General features: G+C 36.9%; 1 protein-coding gene across 5 annotated transcripts in view; it reads right to left on the reverse strand.

The window, feature by feature from the left end:
- The window catches only part of ATG10 (autophagy related 10), a 301,997-nt gene that overhangs the window by 248,173 nt on the left and 30,457 nt on the right, over positions 1 to 23,367 (reverse strand). Inside the window, exon 2 of one of the 5 annotated variants that reach the window (XM_078153143.1) lies at positions 11,121 to 11,263. The exons of 3 other annotated variants lie outside the window; for them this stretch is intronic. The gene's annotated coding sequence lies outside the window, so the exon portion shown is untranslated. Of the gene's footprint in view, positions 1 to 11,086; positions 11,264 to 23,367 lie in introns of all 5 variants that reach the window. One more of the 5 variants, XM_078153144.1, reaches the window with a different exon arrangement.

Here is a 23,367-nt window from a genome sequence, read left to right on the forward strand (position 1 = left end):
TGAAGATCTCTGCCTCACAGAACAGCCAAACCACTGACTGAAACAAATAGAGGAGGCATGTTTTTGGACAGCTGGTTTTGTAATTTATTCTAGGATCTCATTGGTTATTCATGTTTTGCCATTTCTTGTTCAGTAGTCTGTATGGATGTTGCCGAGGAAAATACTACGGAAGGCAAATGTGCTATTTTTATATTTTAAAAAAAAAAAAACAACTAGCTCTCAGACCATAAAGAAAGCTGGATGAAACCATTAGTTTATAGATCTAGAATAGGTTCCCACAGATCTATGTCAACTTAGTATCCTACTGCTTGCAGTCTCCCAATCAATATTTCTGTCTTCTTGGCAGCTAGGTGGTATAGTAGATATAGCAACGAGGCCTGGAATCAGGAAGACTTGAGTTCAAATCCGACCTCAGACACTTGCTAGCAGTGTGATCCTGGGCAAGTCACTTAGTATCTGTTTGCCTCAGTTTCCTCATCTGTAAAATGGGGATAATAATAGCCTCTATCACCCAGGGTTGTTGTGAGGATCAAATGAGATAGTAATTGTAAAGGGCCTGGCACACAGTAAGCACTATAAATGTTAATTATTATTATTATTATCTCAGGATAATGACAACATTTTAAAAAAGCATTAGTCAATATTCTGAATTTGTCTAAAGTCAAAGAGGTTCATCACCAGGAGGTTGCCCATTAGGTGATGAATTATCTTTAGGCACAGAGGACAAAACGGGATTTATATTAAAAGAGTACTGAATTTAGAGTCAGAACTGTGCTCAAATCCTTTTTCTGTTTGTTTTTTTATCAACTGAGTGACCTTGGGCAAGTCACTTTACCTCTGGGCCTTAGTTTTATCATCTATAATATGAGGGGGTTGGACTAGATGATCTTTACAATTCCTTCAAATAATAAATGAGCTATTTTTTTCAAATCCCATTTAATAACTTCAATGGCTCTGCAACAAAAGAATTCATTCATGACGGAAGAGGTCCATGTAATTCAAAAAGTAATTAATCATTTATCAAGAATTTATTCCAGATCCTCCTTTTGTATCCCATTTCATGTAATTCTAAATCAAGAGATTCAGCATTTTTTCTTTTCTATAGCACTTTTCCAGAGGTAATTCATTGATTAAACATTTACTATAAATCTACAAGATGTCCTTAAGAAACTTACAATCTAGTAAGCCAAGACATACTGAGAAACAGCCTAGATGATTAAATTGGCCACATAAATAAGCACATTCCCACCTGCTACAGATGCTTAAAAATAATAACGGGACAGATAGATCATTTCTTTAATTAAGTCATTAAGTCTACCAAAAGTTAGGTCAGCATCATCTTTCCCATTATGTGGAAGATAAGGGAAGAAAGACTGGCTAAGATGCCATTCTATAGACCAATATTTTGAAGGGAAGTCAGTCTAAAATAGATACTAATTTCAAGAATGAAATTCCAAAGATACTAGCAGAAATTATTCTGATGAGGAAGAAAAGAGATTTCTAAAAAGACTAAAGAGGTTATACAGGGAACCCATTAAAAAACCCTCATATTTTAAAAACAGGTAAAAAAAGATGGAAATGTAACCCACAACACATTTTTGAAGTTCTAGAATCGTACAGGTAAGTTCAATCTTGCAGGCTTCTCAATTAACCTCAATAATGGCTCATGTCCATATTCAAGGCTTCCCTTTGTGTCTTTTAGCTTAAATGGATTCTAATCCCCAAGAACTGCACAGGCCCCATAACTTATTACACTGTCAGTAAAAGGCAAGGTCCTATTTTGTTCTTCCTTGTCACAGCTGATACCTTATTGCTTCTTAGTTTAGGTTTCCATAACTCCCAGCTTGAACCAGATCTTTGGATTGAACTCTCTCATTTGACCCAAGAATTCCTCTATGAATTCACCACTGCCCCTCTGCTCCTCCCAGCATGTACTGTGCATTTCCCAGGATGGCCATTTAAGTAAGCTGTGCTTAGGGCAGCATGGTTCTCTGGAGGACACACAACTGTACACGCCTCCCTCCAGGGAACTGCATCTATCTCTGTGTTTACTCCCTCTCTGTTCTCTGCCCACTCTACACCTTTACAACTCTCCAGCTACTGGAGTCCTTTTTAAAGATCAAGGCAAAAGTTTAGTTCAATGAGCTTCATCAATGAGATAGCAAGAGCACAACTATAATATAGAGGTGTCTATGTTCAAGAGGCAGTAGGGTAGAAGGAGGCACTCTTCCTAGGCTATATCTAGGCCCACCTGCTACATTGGCAAATGGCAGGTAACTGAAGATGAATACAAAAGAATATCACTATTATGTTCAAAAAAAAAATGTCAGGAGCACTAAACCTCAGAATTGCAGAGACTGACAATGAATGCTAACAAAAAAGGGAGTTTCTGTTGTCTTTATTTTTTCTTAAACAATGTTGAAGAGAAAAGGAGAATCAAAGAAGGGAAAGGACAAATGGTTAGGGAAAATGGTAGGATGAAAACTGACAACTGAAGGCATCTAAGTGGTACCTAAGTGAGAGAGTGTTAGACTTGGAGTCAGGAAGACCTGGTTTTAAATCCTACCTCATATGCTTTCCAGCTGTATGATCCTGGGCAAATCATTTAATTAATCTCAGTCTCAGTTTCCCCATCTATAAAATGGGGATAATAACAGTATCTCATAGGGTCACGTGGACTGAAATAAATTACATATGTAAAGTTCTTTGCAGACCTTAAAGCACTATCCAAATGCTATTATTATCATCATTATTATTAAATGGTTGGACAATTCAGCTTATATGTGAAACAGCTCATCACAGTTGAAAGAATGCTGGACATGAAGTCAGAGGAGACCTGGGTTTAAAACCTACCTCTGAAACTTCACAACTCTGTGACCATGAGCAAGTTACTAACCTCTCTTAGCCTTAGTTTCTTCTTCTGTAAAATAGGGATAATAATATCTTAAGTTATTACCTCATACTATTATGAGGGTAACAAAAGAGACTTGTGTAAAATGTTTTATACACCTTGAGGTAGCTAGGTGGTGCAGTAGATAGCACCGGCCCTGAAGTCAGGAGGACCTGAGTTCAAATCTGGCCTCAGACCAAACACTTGACACTTACTAACTGTGTGACGCTGGGCAAGTCACTTAACCCCAATTGCCTAAAAAAAAAAGTTTTATAAACCTCAAAGAACTACAGAAATGTCAGTTATTGTTTTGATTCTGTTTTCTCTGCCGAAGAGAAGACTCTCTGGACTGCGAAAGAGAGAAAAAAATGTGGTTCGCAAGTGGTGGAAACTGAGGATAAGGGAAGAGATATGTAAGAGAAGACCTAGCTGCCCTCAATGAGTTTCAGTAGCCAGACCCAAACAAACTGTACCCTAACGTACTAACGGAACAGACAGCTGTAATGGCTAAGACACTGTCAGTGAAATTTGAAAGATCTAGAACAGGAAAATCGCCACAAGACTGGAAAAAGGCAAATGAAGTCCAAATCAAGAAAGGAAGAAGTGGAAAGGTGGAGTCTGCCAAGTGCAGCCCAATGAATATAATTTCTCTTCCTGGCTAAACTCTATCCACATTACTGAAGAAGTCATTTGTGAGCACTTAGAAAGGCAAACAGTGATCACCAAAAAGCGAGCAAAGTTTTTTCAAGAAGTCATGACAAAAATGTCCACACTCTTTGACCCAGAGATCCCACAGTGGAGCATTTAAAGAAAGAAGGATCTCCTACACAGCAGAATATTCATAACAGTCATTTTTGTGGTCACAAAGAATTTGAAATGAAGCGGATGTCCATCAGTTGAGGAATAGCTGAACAAATTGTGGTATAGAAGTGTGATGGATCAGTAAATTCTGAGAAACAACCAATATGAGAAACTTGGAGAAACATAGGAAAATGTACATAAACAAATACAGAACCATGAAAACGACATATACAATGTCTACCCAAAAGCAATAAAAAATAAAATGAAGCTAAACACGATGCAATTATAACTACCAATCTTGGCTCCAGAGATGAGAAAAGAAAATCCACTTACCTTTCACTGGGGAGGAGACAGTAAAAACGGAAGGTTGCATTCAAACACCCTCAGTGTGTCCATTGTTTTGGTTTTACTTAACAGTTTTGTTTTCTTTGTTACAAGGGAAGACATTGGAATTTACAGGAGGGAAGAAATTATATAATCTAGAAATGGCATCAATAAAACTTGTTTTTAATGAAGAAAAACAGGTCATGATAAAATAATCTCAGTTCCTTTTTGATAGGATTACTAGACTAGAGGTCAAGAGAATGCTATGGACATACTTAGACAACCTGTCAGCAGAGAATTCCACAAGGGCTCTCACGTTATGCTGGTGGAGATGGAAAGATGTGGGCTAAGTGACAGTAAAGGTTGAGTCAGAACTGGCTGAATCACTGGACTTAAAAAGTAATTACTAATGATCATGTTGAGTTAGGGGAAGATTTCTAATGGAATGCCTCAGAGAGGGAGCTTTGCCCTGTATCATACAATAGTTTTACCAATGACACTAATGAAAGCAAAGATTCCCATGTGTCAAGTTTGCAGATGACATTAATTTTGGAGATATAGCTATCATGATGGGCAACAACATCTACTTCCAAAAAGATCTATAATCTAGAACACTCAATAATGGCAAAAAAAAAATTAGATGAAACATAATTCAAATAAATATAACATTCTACACTTAGGGTTTTTTTAATCAACTTTGTAAATAAAAAATGAGTAGAGATAGTAATTTTGTCACAAGCCAGCAGAATAAATCCTGAAGTAAAAATTGAGACAGTATTTGAATGCATTTTGTTGTTGCCATTGAAGAGAGTGTGATAAATTACCTCAGTTTCAGCTTTTGTGAAATTGGGTATCGGTAGGCCTTCTTTTTTCCATCTTCCTAGCCCTCTGGAAGGTGTCTCTCTCCTTTCTATCTCTCTACCTTTCTGAATCACTCTGCCATCTCCCTCTTCTAAGACCCTCATTAACTTTAACCTAAATTTATGTATTTATAGATATAGTATGGGTTAACTCTATGGCTAGACAAGTTTCAGTAAAATAGGACTAGGTGTTCTTATAGATTCCAATCTTGATTTGATTTCACTGTAACATGGAAGCCAAAAATAAAAAATAAAACCTCATGTTATGCTAGGCTACATTAAGAGAAGAATCCTGTCAAGGGCCAGGGAACTCCATTAAAGAGCTCCGAAGTCCTTTTCAGTTCTTAGATTCTGTGATTCCATGATTTAGCATTTGGTCTCCCCTTCATCCAAGTCCCTTTTATTTCCAATCCACCTTCCACACTGCTGCAAAAATTATCTTTCTAAGAAACAGGTGGTACCACATCAGTCTCCTACTCAATAATTATCAGTGGCTCCCTATTACCCAGAATATAAAATAGAAACTGCTCGGTTTAGCATTTAAAGCCCTTTAAATATGGCCCCAATATGTTTTCTAGTCTAACTTCACATTATTCCTCTTCATGCATTTCATTCTCTAGCCATCCACTTCACACTGCACTTACTAAGTTTGACTTTGTGCATTCATACAAGCTGTAGCCATGCTTGGAATTGACTGCTTTCTAATCATTCCCTCCCCAAATCCTTTTCTTCCTTCAGTGCTCCATTCAGATGCCACCTTCTCTCATGAACCTTTCCCAGTGCCCTCAGATTAGCACCTTTGGCTTAAATCTTGTGACTCAAACTTCAAGACTAAGGGACCACCGCTATCTCACGACACACAGCACAGAAAAACTGCATGTTCAAATTCTGTAAAGATGAATAAACTTTATTGATTCTACGGCTCTAACGTTATACAATGAAAACGTGTCACAAAAGGTAAGGCATTACATAAATCTAGGCTAAAGATAATAAGAACCTTAGAAGAGGGAAATGGCAGAGTGATTCAGAAAGAGAGAGGGATAGATAGGAGAAAGATATCTTCCAGAAGGCTAGAAAGATTTTGGAAAAAGAAAGCTTACCAACCCCCAATTTCACAAAAAGTGAAGCTGAGGTGATCTACCACAATCTCTTCAGTGGCAAGAACAAAATTCATTCAAATACAGATTCAATTTCTATTACAGGATTTATTCTATTGTATCATGACAACAAAGTTACTGTCCTTAGCCACATTTTTTGTGAGCTAACTTCAAAATTTTTAAAATTATGGCAGTGGGCAGAGCCAAGATGGTAGAGTGACAGCCAGCATTTTTGCTGAGCTCTCCCAACAACTGTCCCTACCCATCCCTACTCCTACCCCCTGATAACAAATTAGAAAATGTGCCAAAACAAACTGTGATCTAGAAAGCAAAGAAAACGTCACAGCGAGTCACTTTTCCATTCCAGAAGAGCTTAAGAAGAGAGATAGGCGGTGTATAGGCACTAGGGTGGGGGTGGCCAGGAACGCAACAAAGAAGCAGCCGTGACACAACAGGCACAAGCATTAACGAGCTACGGCAGCAGCAGAGGACAGAGGGAGGAGTCCAGTGTCCAATGACGGTAACAGAATTGAGGACCTAGACAGAAAGAGATCCCAGGGGACCCCTGCCATAGTGCTAGGGACAGGACAGCTGTCCCACAGGATAATATCTGATAACTGTGACCCATTACCCACTTCTGGGTCACAGTTCCAGGATGAAGAGGAACAGGCATGATCGTGAGGGAACACAGGCCCCATCAGAATAAGGAACAAGGAACAAGCTCCAGAAACATGGCTGTGTGGTTCTAAGTTCAAAAACAGAATAAGGTCTCAGTTCTAATGATCGCCTCCACACATAAGCCTGAAGTGAAATAAACCAGGACAGAAAACCAAAACCAAGAGGAAGCCAGCAGTTCAGTCCCTCTGAAGCTGCAGAACTTCCCAACAGGCTAACTGTGCCGAAGTTAGTGAGTCTACTGAAACTCAACTACACACAACAGTCTGGATCTGCTGGCTTAAGTGTAGTTGAGTTTCAGTAGACTATCACTAACTCAGGCACGGTTAGTCTGTTGGGAGGTCTGTTACCTGACCTCTTCCCAGATCACACCATGTTGGAAACACCAAAAACTTATAGCCTCTAGAATGTGCTGTGAAAGTAGGAGGACATAAATGGCGGAAGCTCAGGTCAGTCATTCCTGCCAGAGGTAAGCAGCATCTAACACAATGTAAAGTCCAAAGTCAAGAAGAAGGCTGGAAAGATGAGCAAACTACCAAAAACAAACCTGACCATAAAACTCTACTACTACTACTACTAGTACTGCTACTCCTCCTCCTCCTACGACTAGTACTTCTACATCTACTACTACTACCTCTACTACTACCACTACTACTGTGACAAGGAAGTTCAAGACACAAACATAGAAGACAACCACGTAAAGCCTCCAAGAAAAAATACAAATTGGACACAAGCCCAACAAGAATTTCTAGAAGAATCAAAGACAGGTAAAAAAACAGCAAAAACTGACTTTAAAAAACAAATAAGAACAACAGAGAATAAATTGGGAAAAGAAATGAGAATGCCGCAAGAAAATTATGAAAAGAGAACTAACAGTTTGGTAAGAGAGGCATAAAAAATACTAAAGCAAATAACTCCTTAAGAATGAAGATTGGCCTAATGATAAAAGAAGTATAAAACCTCACAGAATAAAATAATTTCTTAAAAATTAGAATTGGCCAAGAGAAACTAATGACTCTATGAGGCATTACGAAATAGTAAAAGTCAAAAGACAGACAAAATAGAAGATAATATGAATATCTCATATGAAAAAATGACTTGGAAAATAAATCCAAGAAAGATAATTTAAGAATCACTGGACTACCTGAAAGCCATCATCAAAAAAAGAGCCTAGACATCATAGTTCAAAATATATATATAAAGGAAAACAGCCCAAATATATTACAACCAAAGTGCAAAGCAGAAACTGAAAGAATCAATCATTCACCCACTGAAAGAAATCCCAAAATGAAAACTCCCAGGAATATTGGGAATCCAGAACTACCAAATCAAGGAGAATATACTGCAAGCAGCCAGACAGAAATATTTTAAATACCATGGAGCCAGTCAAGATCATATAAGATTTAGCAGCTACCACTATAAAAGAATGGAAGGCTTGGAATATTATATTCCATAAAGTAAAGGAACTAGGATTATAACCAAGAATAACCTACCCAACAAAACTAAGTGAATCCTACAGGGGGGAAATGAATATTTACTGAAATAGAGGACTTTCAAGTATTACTTATGAAAAGATCAGAAAAGAAAAATTGACATTCAAACACAAGACTCAAGAGAAGTATAAAAAGATAAACCTGAGTCAGAAATCATAAGGGACTAAGTAAGGTTAAATTGTTTACATTCCATACAAAAGCTAATGCATGTAACCTGTCAGAACTTTATCATTACAAGGGCTATTAGAGGGAGTCTATTTAGAGAGCATGGCTGAGATTCTATTATTTTGGGATGATATTAAATGAAGACTGGAAGGGTGAGAAAGAGGGATGTACCAAGAGAGGGGGAAGAGAGAGGAAGAACGTGGGAAATAATCTTACATAAATGAGGCATGCAAGGAAGAATGTATAGGGATTGCACATGTATAACCTATATCACACTGCTTACTGTCTGGGGGGGGGAAGAGGAAGGGAGAAAAATTTGGAACTCAAAATCTTATAAAAAATGAATGTGGATAACTACCTTTACATGTAATTGGAAAAAATAAAATACTATTTACCAAAAAAGGGAAGAAGGTATAGAATAAAGAAGAGAATGGGGCGGAGAGGAAGATGGCAACACTTAAACTTCACTGTCATCTGAACTGGCTGAAGGAGGGAAAAATAAATATACACACAGCTGAATAAAGAAATTTATCTTACCCAACAGGAAGGAAAGGGTTTCAGAGAAAGAGAGGAGACAGATATGAGGGAGGGAAATTTAAAAAAAAAATGGTCAAGCAAAACAGACTCTTGAGGATGAACTGGGTAGAAGGGAAAGAAAAGACAAGTATTAGAGAACAGGATGAAAGGAAATTCAGAGTTAACTATCATAACTATTCATGTGAACATAATGCATTTACCCACAAAATGAAAAAGAATAGCAGAATGGATCAGAAACCAGAATCCAACAATATGTTGTTTATAAGAACATTTGAAACAGAAAGATACACATAGAGTTAAAATAAGGGGCAGGAGCAGAAACTATTCTGCTTCAGCTAAAGTAAAAAAAAAATGACAGGGGTAGCAATTATGACCTCACAGAAAGAAACAACAAAAACAGACCTAATAAAGAGAGATAATCAGGGAAATTACATTCTGCTACAAAGGTACCATAGATAATGAATTAATATAAATATGTGCAGCAAATGGCAAAGTATCCATATTCTTGAAGGAAAAATTAAATGAGTAACAGAAGGAAACAGAACAATGAGAGTGAGGGCCAGCAATCTGCCCTTCTTACACCTAGATAAATTAACCATAAAATTAACAAGAAAGAAGTTAAGTAGATGACTAGAATTTTAGAAAAGTTAAATATACTAGATCTCTGAAGAATACTTAATAGGAATAGAAAGGAGTATGCCAATTTTCCAGCTGTGCATAACACCTTCACAAAAATCAATCATGTATTAAGCCAACAAAACTTCACAAACAAATGCAGAAAAGCAGAAGTATCAAATGTATGTTTTTCTGTATTAATACCAGGAATGCAGGGCTCAATATTTGGAAAATTATAAGCATAACTGGCTATATCAATAACAAAACAAAAAATCATATGAGTATTTCAACAGGTGCAGAAAAGGCTTTTGACAACATATGACACCCTTCCTATTTAAAAAAAAAAGTGGAAAGCATAGGAATAGAATTTTTCTTAAAATGATAAGTAGCATCTATTTAAAACCAAGAGCAAACACTGTCTGTAATAAGGACAAGTTAGACACCTTCCCAGTATGATCAGCGGTAAAAAGAATCCATATGTACAAAAATATTTATAGCAACTCTTTTTGTGGTGACAATGAATTGGAAATCGAGGGGATGCCTATTAACTGGGAAATAGCTCAACAAGTTAATGGTATGTGAAATGTGATAGAACATTATTGTTCTATAAGAAATGATGGAGGGAATGGTTTCAGAAGATCTAGGAAAACTTATATGAACTGATGTAAAGTAAAGTGAACAAATCCAGGAGAACAATTTATACACTAACAACAATATTGTAAAGATAATCAACTGTGAAAAACTAAGTAACTGATCAATGCAATGACCCATAACAATTCCAAAAGACTCATTATGAAAAATATTATCCACTTCCAGATAGAGAACTGATGAATTCAGATAAAATTAAAACATACTTTTTTTTCTCTTTCATTTTCATGAGCTCTTTCTTTTGGAACATGGCTAATGCAGAAATATTTTTGCATGACTTCATATTTGTAATGAGTTTCCTACTTCTTGCCTTCTGAATGGGTGGGGAAGAAATAAAATAAGTAAATAAATAAAATGAAAATAAATAAATAAAATAATTTTTGAAAACTTAAGGCAACTGACCTTTAACCAAGAACCTGCTTGCATGTGACATTAAGACTGGATTGCTAACACACTGTAGCACTTAAATACCTGCCAAGCAACTTTGAGAAATGACAGAAAGGGTCTAACCAAAAAACAAAAGTGACTTAAAAAGTACAAGATAAAGTTACACTTAGGGTCAGCAAAACCTACAATGCATGCAAATTGGGGGAAATCTGGCAAAAGTATTGAAGAAAAAGGTCTTGGGAACCACTTTGGGCACAAGGTGATGATCATTCACACCCTATATAAATTTATTATTTAATTAAAGTTTCTATCATCAAAAATGTGACATTCCGTTCCATCAAACTCAACATTGGCTAGCTCCTCACTATCCAGCCATGAATACGTTGATTCAAGAATTACATGAAAGTCCTTCAGCCAGTCACAATGAGGGACAGAGAAATGTAAAACGTACAGTCTCTAACCTTAAAGAGTTCTATCATCAAGAACAAAAATTACTATCAAAAGACAATATGTCAATGTCATGAGGAAGTAACAACTTGGGCAGCTAGGTGATGCAATGGATAGAGTGCTGGGCCTGGAATCAGGCAGACTCACCTTCCTGAGCTCAAATCTGGCCTAAGACACTCACCAGGTGTGTGACTCTGCGCAAGTCACTTAAGCCTGTTGGCCTCAGTCTCTCATCTGTAAAAGGAGCTGGAGAAGGAAATGGCAAACCACTCTAGGATCTTTGCCAAGAAAACCGCAAATGAAGTCATCAAGAGTCAGACATTGCTGAAAGGAATGAACAACAAAAAGTAACAACTTACAGTTACATATTTACTGTTACAAAGCATTTTACATATGTAAACATTTAGATGGTAAAAAAGTGATAAGATTTCAGCAGAGGAAGAAAGTTCAATCTTAGCCTCCTTTCCAATGAAAATTGATGGAGAAAAGGTCCAAAAGCCTCAAGTTGGGATCAGAATATAGAGGACTTTGAAGATGAGGCTAAGATTGGACTTAATTCAGAAGGCATTGAGACACTAAAGATTTTTGCACAGGGAAATGACATCAGAGTGAAACTTCAGGAAGATTAATTTGGTGACAGGATGCAGGATGGATTAGAGAGGAGAAATGTGCTTGATTTTATTTAGCCTTTGTTCTTCAAAAGAGATATGGAAAAGCTACTGAGCAGTCAGACTAGGAAAAAATGAATAGACACTGGGTAGTTACTGTCTGTCTGTACAAAGCTGAAAACAAATGTAAGTAACAATACCAGTATAGTCACAAACAAGTGGACCCTCACTTCATAAGAATAAATACTAAAACAGACTAGATAGCCTAGTTCAGCATTTCTTAAACTCTGGGTCCTGACCCCATATGGGGTTACAAAAACTTTGGCAAGAGTAAAAGGTTTCTGAACATGCAATAACAAAAAACTGATTAAAAATCAAAGGTGCAATGAATCCAATGTGTTTCTGGCAGCACTTGTGCATGTTGTACTGTGCAGCTTCACTGCAACCTCGGTTCTGAACACAATGCATGTGCACTTTGCACTGTGCACGTCCTCATGCCATGTAATGCCAACAAATGCTGCTGAAATGCAAAAAGGGGTCAGGAGTGGAAAAAGTTTAAGAAGCCCTGGTCTAGTTTATGGAGATAAAAAAGGTTATGCAATCTCAGTCCCTGAAGACCTTTTAAAAAGAGGACCAATAATCACATCACCTGGACAGTTTAAAGAGTAGACCAGCCTAAAGGGGTGTTATCAGATAACCTTAAGATTCCTTCTAGCAATATCATTTTACAATTTGCATGATTTTCTCTAACCTTATTCATGATTTCAACATATTTCAATTTAGTTTCCTACATAGATATCATTAACTTGCTTTTCACTTCCACTCTAAATCATTAATAAAGATCCCATGATAGACATCTCCCCACCCCTGCTAATATGGTCATTTATAATATACACAAATAATTTCCTTTAGTGGCTCTAATTACAACCACATTGAGTCTGCCTCACCCTCATTTTTTTTAACGTACTTCTTAAAGACCCGTAATCTTGAGAGATAAGGTTGTCCTTTCTCTCACATGCATTTAAATATATTTCCATATCCCACAATGATTTGACCTCCATTTATTTCTGAGACCTTAAGTCCATTACACCAAGTAAATAGCATCAGTGTCCTTACTTTGTGTAAGCAATTATAATTCTTATTTTTATCATATTTATTTGCAGTTAAGAACTTCTGTTCATGGACCACTCTATCAACACCTCTCTTGCTCAATTTTCCTTTGCATTCCTTTTATTGCTCCTGTAAACATATGTGATTACATATATATAAAAAATTACATTAATATAATACTATGCTTGAGATTTCCATTCTACATTTCAGAACACTGGCCTGCTTGCTGCTCACTATAAACAATATTCTGTTGACTTTTCAACTCTGACTTTTCTCAGGCTATTTCCCATTCCCTCACCTCTGCCTAGCTTTCTGTAAGCCCCAGCTCAAGTGCCCTGTCCTCCTGGAGGCTTCTCTTATTTCTCCAAGTTGTTAATGCCCTCCCCATTCCAAAATTAATTTTTATGTAGTTTGCATTAATTTCTCTATGTGTTATTTCTACCAGGTAGCATGTAATCTCCTTGAGGACAGGGACTATTCTGTTCTTCTCTTTGTATCCCCAGCTCCTTGTATATAATAGGCATCTAATAACTTTATGTTGCAGAATTTTTTTTTAATAGTAAAAGCAATTTGATTTTTTATGATGGAAGTAAAAAGGGATGTTGGTTTATCCATCCTACCTAATGTAATCACAGAAAATAAGGAGCTGATGATAGAGGTAAGAAGGTGTAAATGTGTTATCTAAAATACAAAGATATGTCAACACCCGTTACTGCTGTACAAATAATGAAGAGGTTTCCCTGATGGAAGTGGAAAAGTAGCTCACATTGGTGATTTTTCAAAAGCTAAGTATGCCAGCCCCACAGATAGTAAAGACAGTCAAGGGCAGCTGGGGGCACAAGGGATAAAGTGACAGGACTGGAGTCAGGTTGGAATTTGACCTCAATCATTTACTAAAGGTGTGGCCCTAGGCAAGTCACTTCACTTCCACTTGCTCCAGTTTCCTCAATGGAGATAATAATAGCACTTACCTTCCAGGGTTTCTGTGAGGATCAAATGAGATAAATTGGTAAAATGCTTAGCACAATGCCTGGCAGATAGCAGACACTACACAAATGTCAACTGTTATTATTACTATTTATTTTAATTATGTTTTCAATGTATTATTAACTTCTCTCTACCTCAGGTTTTTTTTTCCCAGCTACAATTCATACAACCTAACCCCTAAGCATTTCAAGAGTTAATGATCTATTGTTAGGGATAACAAACATGTAAGTTTTCAAAACCTTAGAAGACATTCGTTAAAAAAAAAAAATTATGGCTCACTATGATAAACACCCACCACTTCCACAGAATTAAGGTGAGGCTATGGAACTATATTAATGATTCAACTAGTGATTTCTATATTTCTGCTATAGTCTGTCTCTCCTAAAAACAAATGAAGATCAACTCTGAAACCTACAATTTAGAAAACAGGAAACCTAAAGGTAAAAGGTATACATGGACAGATATTATAAAAAAAAGAGACCTTTGTGGTATTATGCTACATTCAAATTAGAAAAAACTCCAAATTTAACCAGTTTATTAGCCTAAAATCTGACTTTAAACCATTTTTGGAAAACAGCTACAGAAGAACGATTCAAAGCTATGTCAGTACTTGGGATTCTTGACCTAAAAAATTTAGCTTTAAGAAAGAATTAAAACATAAAGATAATTTCAAGGTTGAAATGTTGTATAGCAGATCTCAATTAGTCAAAGGAAATAAACATTTAGTATATTTTTCCTCTATAATCCTTTTCTCTTAGAAAAGAAGTAATAATATCTTGCCTGTTATATGAAATAGAGGTAACCAACCCTCCCTTCTCCCTCCCCTTTATTCTGCTCTGGCTAGGGCACTGGTGTGGAGAGAGCTGAGAGAGCTCCCCAGGCTACTTCCAGGGACACTTGGGCTCGGCACTAAAGTATTAACTGTACATCCCTGAGATGGCAGTAGAGGGAAGTTACATCAAAAAAGGACTGGTTACTGTGATAAGGTTAATATTCTAACCCTATCTTTCCATAAAAGGCACTGAAATCATCCTTGAGACTTACTTGGCTCAGGCCACTGACATCACTTCCTGGTCACAAACAGACCCAAGGAGCTCCAGTCTCTCTAATTTTTGGCTTGCACATTATGACAGGCAACTCAGAGGCAGGAGAGCTTTGCTCAGCTAAATAAACTTATGGTGACCTCACTGCATATTCTCGTTGAATCTCCTTCCCTTGGTATGGTCTTAGAGGCAGTCCTGACTCAGGCATGTAGCTTAATCCTAACATAGCCAGTATTTCAACAAGTATATAGCAGCACTTGGTGGGGGGGGTTCTAAAGAGAAAGGAGAGGGCAGGATGGGGTGACTCTCCTCATCTAGGGATATCTACCAACTCTAAAGGGATCCAGTCCCATATGGGTGGGCCTTTTTATGCCCTTAAGTCAGGAAGAAACCATCTCAATATATCAAACCTACCTAGAAGAACAGATTGAGCTGTACCCCACCCCTAGGTCAAGTCCACAATTAGTTGCTTTTTAAGGAAAAACTAGCCCAACTCATGTTGTTGAGAGAAGGAGGAAATTCTGGTAGACATGGGTCCTGTCATACTTGGATAAGTAAACCTCCTTTTGTTAACTGTTTAATGATGTATGACAGTCTCTTCTGTTTCAGTATTAGACCAGAGGTCTGGTCTGTCATTGAGCCAGTAAATTTTTAAAGGCAGAAACAACTCCCACTCTCAGACTACCTCTCTGATAAGTGCAAGGCACTACAATGAGTACAGAGGATATAAAGAAAGACCTTAAATTCTAATGGGGGAGACAACATGAAACAACTACATGCACATAAGACATACAGGATAAAATTGGAGGTAAATTTTCACCTTCTCTTGCCTAGAACTATGCTACACACCATGGCCTGATCATCTTCAAACCATGCCACCTGCCCTCCAACCCTCCCCTGCTTCCCCCTGGAAGCAGATTCTTGCCTAGGACACTGAAGGGGTGTGGGGTAGTAGAGGAGACCTTCCTAACCATCTCTAAACCATGCCACTCCATGAATCCCCTCTGTCTGGTCAATCTAGTTCCAACTTGTGCTGTTTTCTCCTATTAGAATATCAGCTCCTTGAGGGTGGAGACCCACATATTTTTGTATTTGCATCCCCAGAGCTTACCATGGCACTTAATACACAGATCACACGTAAAAGCTTTCTCATTCTTTTGTTCTCTTTTCTCCTGAACCTGTGGCTCAGTGACCTCCCATGAAAAATAAGATTACTTCCCCTCCTGCTCTGGCATGTGTTTGTTAGGTCAGTCAGAGCCTGCTTTACAAGACTCCAGTTGCTTCTTCTGCTTTGTGATTTTTTTTCCCCTGAATACAGGTAACCAAATAACCTGAGATGGGTGTTGCCTAGCTTGGAAAAAAATCTCATGAGTTCCAGAGGTAAGCTACTGGGTCCATCAATCAAGGGTGACTGACAGTAGAGTTTTCTGTAACTTCATCCTTCTGAGAGAAGTTAATGTAATCTGGAAGCTATGATTAACTATATTTATTAAGTACATATGCATTGTATAGCGGAGTTATATTTTACATAGGAGTTAAGTTTCAAAGCCAAAAAAATAAGAATAATCAAAATTACCCTTTAAAATACCTTAAATTGCCCATAAGCTACATGAAATATCTTTAAACAATTGTAGCTAGGAAGGTAGGTCTCTTTAAAAGAAGGCAGTCATATCAAAGAGCAAGTGGATCTGAGATGGTTGCTATGGAAACGATTGAATGTAAATTTTATTTTTCATCACACCCAGCTAAGCCATTGATCAGGAGATAGGTGGGAAGCAGGATGGTCTACTCAAATTAAAAAAAAAAGTAAAGATTTGACTGGCAGAAAATATATCCTTAAAATGGCTTCACACATAAGTGTAACTTATATAGAGGATAATCATACCACCATATAACTGTTTCTTCTTCCGGCTTTACCATTAGGTAACAGAGAAAGAACACAAAAAAGTGAAAGGTAACAAGGCAGGGGCCTTTTCCAGGGTCTGGAATGCTAGAAAGGCACTGAAATCTTTCCTTCTTATAAATTTCTACTAATCTAAGCAGAATGAATAGATTGTCTGTAGATGCACCCTTCAATTTCTATGCTATCTTGTCTGTTCTATATAAGAAATCAAACACATGATCAAAACAAGATCCTTGTTTGTATGACAAACAATAGCAAGTGGACAGAGGTTTGGGAGACAGCAAAGAAAACCCCTCTTTTAAGAAGAAAGAGTGACATCATATAAATCTAAACAATCACATTCCCCAGCTGGCTGCAACAGTATTGCCAAACCAGATTAAAATGTAATTGCAAAATACTTAATGAATAAATGAAAATACAACCAAACATAGGTAATGTTAATATGTGATTTTCTAAGTCAATATCTAACCCACAGGGATCCTTGTGCATTATGGGTTGGGGCCCCCCCTTTCTATTTGAGCTTGACACGACTGCCCTATACCAACACAAGCTACCAAGGACAGAATAAGCCTCACAAGTCCCAGAGGCCTGGGAAGCCAGTACTATAGTACCTAAAGCAGACCACCATTTTAAAATGAAAGGATTTCTAACTTCCAAACCCAGTTGCCCATCAAACTTCTACAGTGAGTCTAAACCTGGGGATTTGTTCTGTGAAGTCTGGATTCAGTCAAAGGGCCACACTTGAGGACCTAGGGGGCCACAAGTGGCCTCTAGGCAATAGGTTCCCCACCCCTGGAACTCCTACCATGGGACTTATTACTCAAGTTATACATGGAAGGTATTGTCACACTTGGGGACTTTACCTCAAGTTACATATGAAGACCTCCCTAACTTTTCCACTCCTTTTGCCCTTAAAATATACCTTAATCTCATCATCATCATCATCATCATCATCATCATCATCATCATCATCATCACCACTAGCAAACTGCTCTTAGAAATCTTTGTGATTCAAAGGCTAAGGGTGCCTAGGCAAAAATTCCCTTACACCATCACTGTGTAATCTCCTCATCCTCCTATGTGGGCCTTACTTCTCCTATATCTTGATCCTAATCTGCCCTCTCCTTCCATTGTGCTCTGTGGAACTCCATTTTAATGTTACTCATATATATCCTCATATTATAACTTTCTTTCATATTCTTTCCATTTCCTTCCAATCACAAAAACCTGGCTCCCCCCAGAAGATACTGTATCCCTGGCCACCATTTCTAGTACTGTGTGCTCTTTCTCTCATGTTCCCTAACACCAGGGGCCAGGAAGAGGGTAGACCTACTCCCTTTTCTTCACTGACACTTCCAGACCCTATTCCTTCCACCATTAAGCAATCTCCTATACTTCAAGGTTCTAGGTTTGTTGTTCTATCCAGATCCTGGCTATACTTATTAGACTCCAGGTCAATCTCCCTCCTCTCTCAAAGATTTCAATAATTGGTTCACCAGCTTCCTTTTTTTGGTCCAACTCATACCCCCCATCCTTCTACTTAATGACTACAATATACATGATGACATAAAATTAAACACACTGGCTTCCAAATTCATCACCTCTTCAATGCCCATGACTTATGGCTTTACTCTAGAGTGGACACACAAAATGGTCATATCGTTGAACTCATTATCTCATACAACTGTGGCTAAGATTCACTTTAAAAAAAGATATATAGAGATGATCATAAAAGATAAAACAATTTGATTACATAAAACTGAATGTTTATTTTTTTCCAATTACATGTAAAAACAATTTTTAATATTTGTTTTTTAAAATTTTGAGTTCTAAATTTTCTTCCTCCCTCTCTCAGATCCTTCCTTACTGAGAAAACAAGCAATTTGATATAGGTTATAAATGTGAAGTCATGCAAAACATATTTCCATATTAGTCATGTTGTGAAAGAAAACACAGATCAAACAAAAAAAGAAAATATGAAATAAAGAAGGCAAAAAATAGTAAGCTTCACCCTGCACTCAGATGCCACTAGTTCTTTCTCTAGAGGTAGACAGCATTTTTAATTATAAGTCCTTCAACATAATCTTGGATCTTTGAATAGCTAAGTCATTCACAGTTGATCATCATACAGTATTGCTGTTACTGTACATACAATGTTCTCTCCCAGTTCTGCTTACTTCACTTTGCATCAGTTCATATGAATCTTTCCAGATTTTTTCTGAAATCAGCCTACTCATCATTTCTTATAGCACAATAGTATTCCATCATAATCATATACCAAAACTTGTTCAGCCATTCCCAAGTTAATGGGCAACCCCTCAATTTACAATTCTTTTCCACCACAAAAAGAGCTGCTATAAATATTTGTGTACATTTGGGTCCTTTTCCTTTTTGTTTTTAATCTCTTTGGGATATAGATCTAGTAGTGGTATAGCTGGGTCAAATGATATGCAGTTTTGTAGCCCTTTGGACATTGTTCCAAATTGCTCCCCAGAATGGTTGGATCAGTTCACAACTCCATCAACAATGCATTAGTGTCCTAATTTCTCATATCCCCTTCAACATTTGTCATTTTCCTTTTCTGCCACATTAGCCAATCTGACAGGCATAAGGTGGTACCTCAGAGTTGTTTTAATTTGTATTTCTCTAATCAATAGTGATTTAGAGTATTTTTATATGACTACAGAAAGCTTTGATTTCTTCATCTGAAAACTGCTTGTTCATATTCTTTGACCATTTTTATTAAATAGGGAATGACTCATGTTCTTATAAATTTGACTCAGTTCTCTACATATTTGAGAAATGAGACCTTTATCAGAGAAACTTGCTATAAAAAAATTTTCCCAGTTTTTTGCTTTCCTTCAAATCTTGGATACATTGGTTTTCTTTATGTAAAAACTTTTAATTTAATGAATTACATAAAATTGAAAAGTTTTTGCTTAAGTAAAACCAATGCAGGCAGAATTATAAGGTAAGTAGTTAACTAAGAAAAAATATTTGCAAACAACTTCTTAGATAAAGATTTGATCTCCATGATATATACGGAATTGATACAAATATATAAGAATAAAAATCATCACCCAGTAGATAAGTGATCAATGCAGATGAAAAAGTTTTCAATAGAAAAAACACAAGATATCAACAACCACATGAAAAAATGCTCAAAGACAATAATAAAAGAAGTGAAAACGAAAGTAACTTTGAGATTCTACCTCACATCCATAAGATTGGCAAAGATGATTGAAAGTAAAAATAGCAATTGTTAGAGGAACTATATATAGTAGGACAGGCATCTTCATGGACTGTTGGTGGAGCTTTGCTTTGGTCTAGATATTCTGGAAAGCCATCTGAAGTTTAAAAAAAGTCACTCAATTGTACATACTCTCCGAACAGCAATTCCACCACCACCACAATTAACTACATCATAAGAACTTCTTCCAACTAAATGTGACTTCAGAAAGTTGATAATGAAGCATGCATACTGTACCTCTTAGTAGAAAGGTGATGGACTAGAGGTACAAAATGAGACATGTTTTCAGGCATGTCCGATGTACTGAATTGTTTTTCTTGAATATACTTATTGCTACAAGAGAGGCAGTAAGTGAATAGTGATAAAAACTGAAAAAATAAATTAAAAATGTTAAACGATAAAGGAGAAAGCAAACAAACAAGAAGTTCAGAAGTGGTCACAAAGCAATTCCGTTACTACTATGTTAAATTTAATATGCACTTTTGATAGGATTCTGAGAAGATGGCAGAATAGGTCAGAAAATCCCAAACTCTCCAGGTTTCCTCCACAAAATAGCACCTGGGTGCTATTTTGAATGTAGGTGAATGTAGAACAGCAAAAATAAACAAGAGTTGGGGCAGGGCAATAGTCCTTCTGGGACAGCTGGAAAAGACCCAAGGAAAGCCCCCAGGATGGAGGTCCGGCTTGAGTGCAGTGCAAACACCTCCAGACTATCTCCCCTAAAACAACAAACAACAAACACTGGAGGCAACTGGGCTGGGAGGTAGCCTCAGCCTCAGCCTCAGAAATTCTTATCTCACGGACAGTGTGGGGGATCAGACATCTGAGCAGGGGAAGATTGAAGGCCCCTCTGCTGCTGAGGGATGCCAGGCCCAGCTGTGCTGCCAAGACATGGTCCTGAGTTGGGGCTGAAGGCAAGAAGGGACCAGCACATGCCCAGTGAGTGCAGAAACAGTGGGGCAGGGGCACTGCTGGCTGTGGGCACTTACAGGAGAGCTGAGTTCTTGGTTTCAGTTTGAGGCCAGAGGGGAGAACTGAAGGTTACATCCACTGGAGGGTCCTTAGGGAGCAAGAGCATTTCCAGCTAGGGGGGCCCTACCTGTGGCTTGGAGGGGAAAGGAGTGCTGAGGTAGAGCCCAGGACAAAGCTCATAAAATAACAGTAAAAAGACTTAGGGGCCGAAGGCACCATCTCCCACCCCCCAAGGCTAGAGGAAATTATAAAAACAAGCTGCTAAAAATGTAAAAATACATAAATAAAAATAGAAATGAACAAGCAAAGGAGAAAGAACCCACCCATAGACAGCTACTGTGGGAATAGAGAAAATCACAGTTCTTCTTCAGAAAAGGATAATGAAGCAAAAAAAGCTTCTCCTCCTGAAAGAGTAACATCAAATGGTCACCTGCCCAAAAAGATACTGGAAGAACTTTTAAAAGGATTTTAAAAATCAAATAAGAGAGATTGAGGAAAAATTAGGGAAAAAATGAGAATAATCCAAGAAAATCAAGAAAATTATGAAAAAAATGTCAACCAACCAGAAAAGGAAATACAGAATCTTAAAGAAGAAAACAACTACTTAAAAACTAGAATTTGGCAAAGGGAAGTGAATCACGTTACAAGAGACCAAGAAATAATAAAAAAAAATAAAAAGAATGAAAAAACAGAAGAGATTGTGAAACATCTCATAAGAAAACCAGTCAGTCTGGAAAAGAGATCAAGAAGAGAAAACATAAGAATAATTAGACTACCTGAAAGCCATGATAAAAAAAAGAATCTTGAATCTTGATACAATAATATAAGAAATAATTAAAGAAAAATTAACCTAAAGTTTTAGAATAATAGGGAAAAGTAGAAATAGAAAAAAAATGTACCAATCATGACCTGAAAGAGATCCCAGGGCAAAAACCTACAGAAATATCATAGCCAAATTCCAAAATCCCCAGGTTAAGGAGAAAATATTATGAGCAACAAGAAAAAAACAATTCAAATACTGCAGAACCACAATTAGAATTACACAAGACCTAGCAGCTGCTACACTAAAAGACCACAGGTCTTGGAATACTATATATGGAAAAGCAAAAGAACTGAGGTTACAGCCAAAAATAACTTACCCAGGAAAGTTAAATATAATCCTGAATAGAAAAAAATGCATATTCAATGAACTGACTGACTTTCAGTATTTTTAAAATATTTTGTATACAGTAACAGCAGTATTATTTTAACAACAACTTTCAGCAATCAAATCATTCTATTATAAATATCCAAATTAACCTCAAAGACCCTATAAAGGAAAATGCTGTTTGAGTCCAGAAAGGAATGTTGCTCTGGTGTATTTAGATTTAGAAATAATTTAAAAAACATGTAAAGACGTGGACTTATGAATATGCTATCCACCTTCACAGAAATAGGTGACATAAGGAAGTAAGTATAGTACGGTCTTATATATATATATGTGTGTGTAGGAATGTATATGTGCATATATGGGTATGTTTACAAATATCTATGTATATTAATATATGTCCACACTTAACTATAGCCTTCTTGGGATGGGGGAGAGGGAAAGAGAAAAAAATAAAGTAAAAAATGCACAGCAGAGAACAAAAGAAAACTAACAAGGAAGCAAAGAAAAGTTTGGCAGCTTTGAAGATGATGTGCAGTATTTATTATTTTCTTCAAATGGAAATCTATTGTTTTATATTGAATTCCCTCTTATGGTCTGCTGTGTACAAGGCAATGTTTTTTTTTCTTTTCTCATTTTGCATTTAAGTGTAAAATTAAAAAAAATTTACCAAAAAAATACACTTTTAAAAAACAACCTCTGACAGTTCATGATTTCATAATGCTCTTTGTTCTTTATTGTATACTGAAATGTACATATCCATTAGTAATTGTTAAGTTTATAATAAAAAAAGAAAGGAAGAAAATTCAAATCTATAAGCTACGAAAAAAAACAGAAACAGCTTAGAAGAAGAGTTCTGGGAAAGAATCAAGAGGACTGGGTTCAAGGTGAAGCTCCCTCAGTTATAAAATGTGGTGAGTTTGGGGCAAGATACTTTACTTCTTGGTTTCCTAAGCAGTAAAAAAAAATGATACCATCCTAGCTTACAAAATGAAACTTTTGTGAGGATCAAATGAAATAATCTAGGGAACAACAATGAAAAGAAATATCTATTTTATAACATTGTTTCTGTGGAAAGGTCAATCCAACCACATTCCAGGCAACAAATTAACTTTTAGAAAGAAATACTTTCAGAAGTAAGGGACAACCAGTTTTTCTTCTATATTATTTTCTTTCTGAGTCTGTGTTAGATTTTCCTAAATCTAACTGCATATTCTTCTTGACAAGGACTCAGAAAATATTTGGATATTTTTCCCTTTGATTCCTCTATGTTTTTTGTTTATCATACCTTATTAGGTGGGAAAGTCACTTCACCTCTTTAGACTTCTGTTTCCTATCATCTATAAATTAGTTAATAATCCTTGTACAACCTAGCACAAAGACCTTCCATTAGGAAATCATTCTACAA

The sequence above is a fragment of the Phascolarctos cinereus genome, unplaced genomic scaffold, assembly GCF_003287225.1.
Source record: "Phascolarctos cinereus isolate Bilbo 61053 unplaced genomic scaffold, phaCin_HiC Scaffold_4;HRSCAF=312, whole genome shotgun sequence".
NCBI classification, from domain to species: domain Eukaryota; kingdom Metazoa; phylum Chordata; class Mammalia; order Diprotodontia; family Phascolarctidae; genus Phascolarctos; species Phascolarctos cinereus.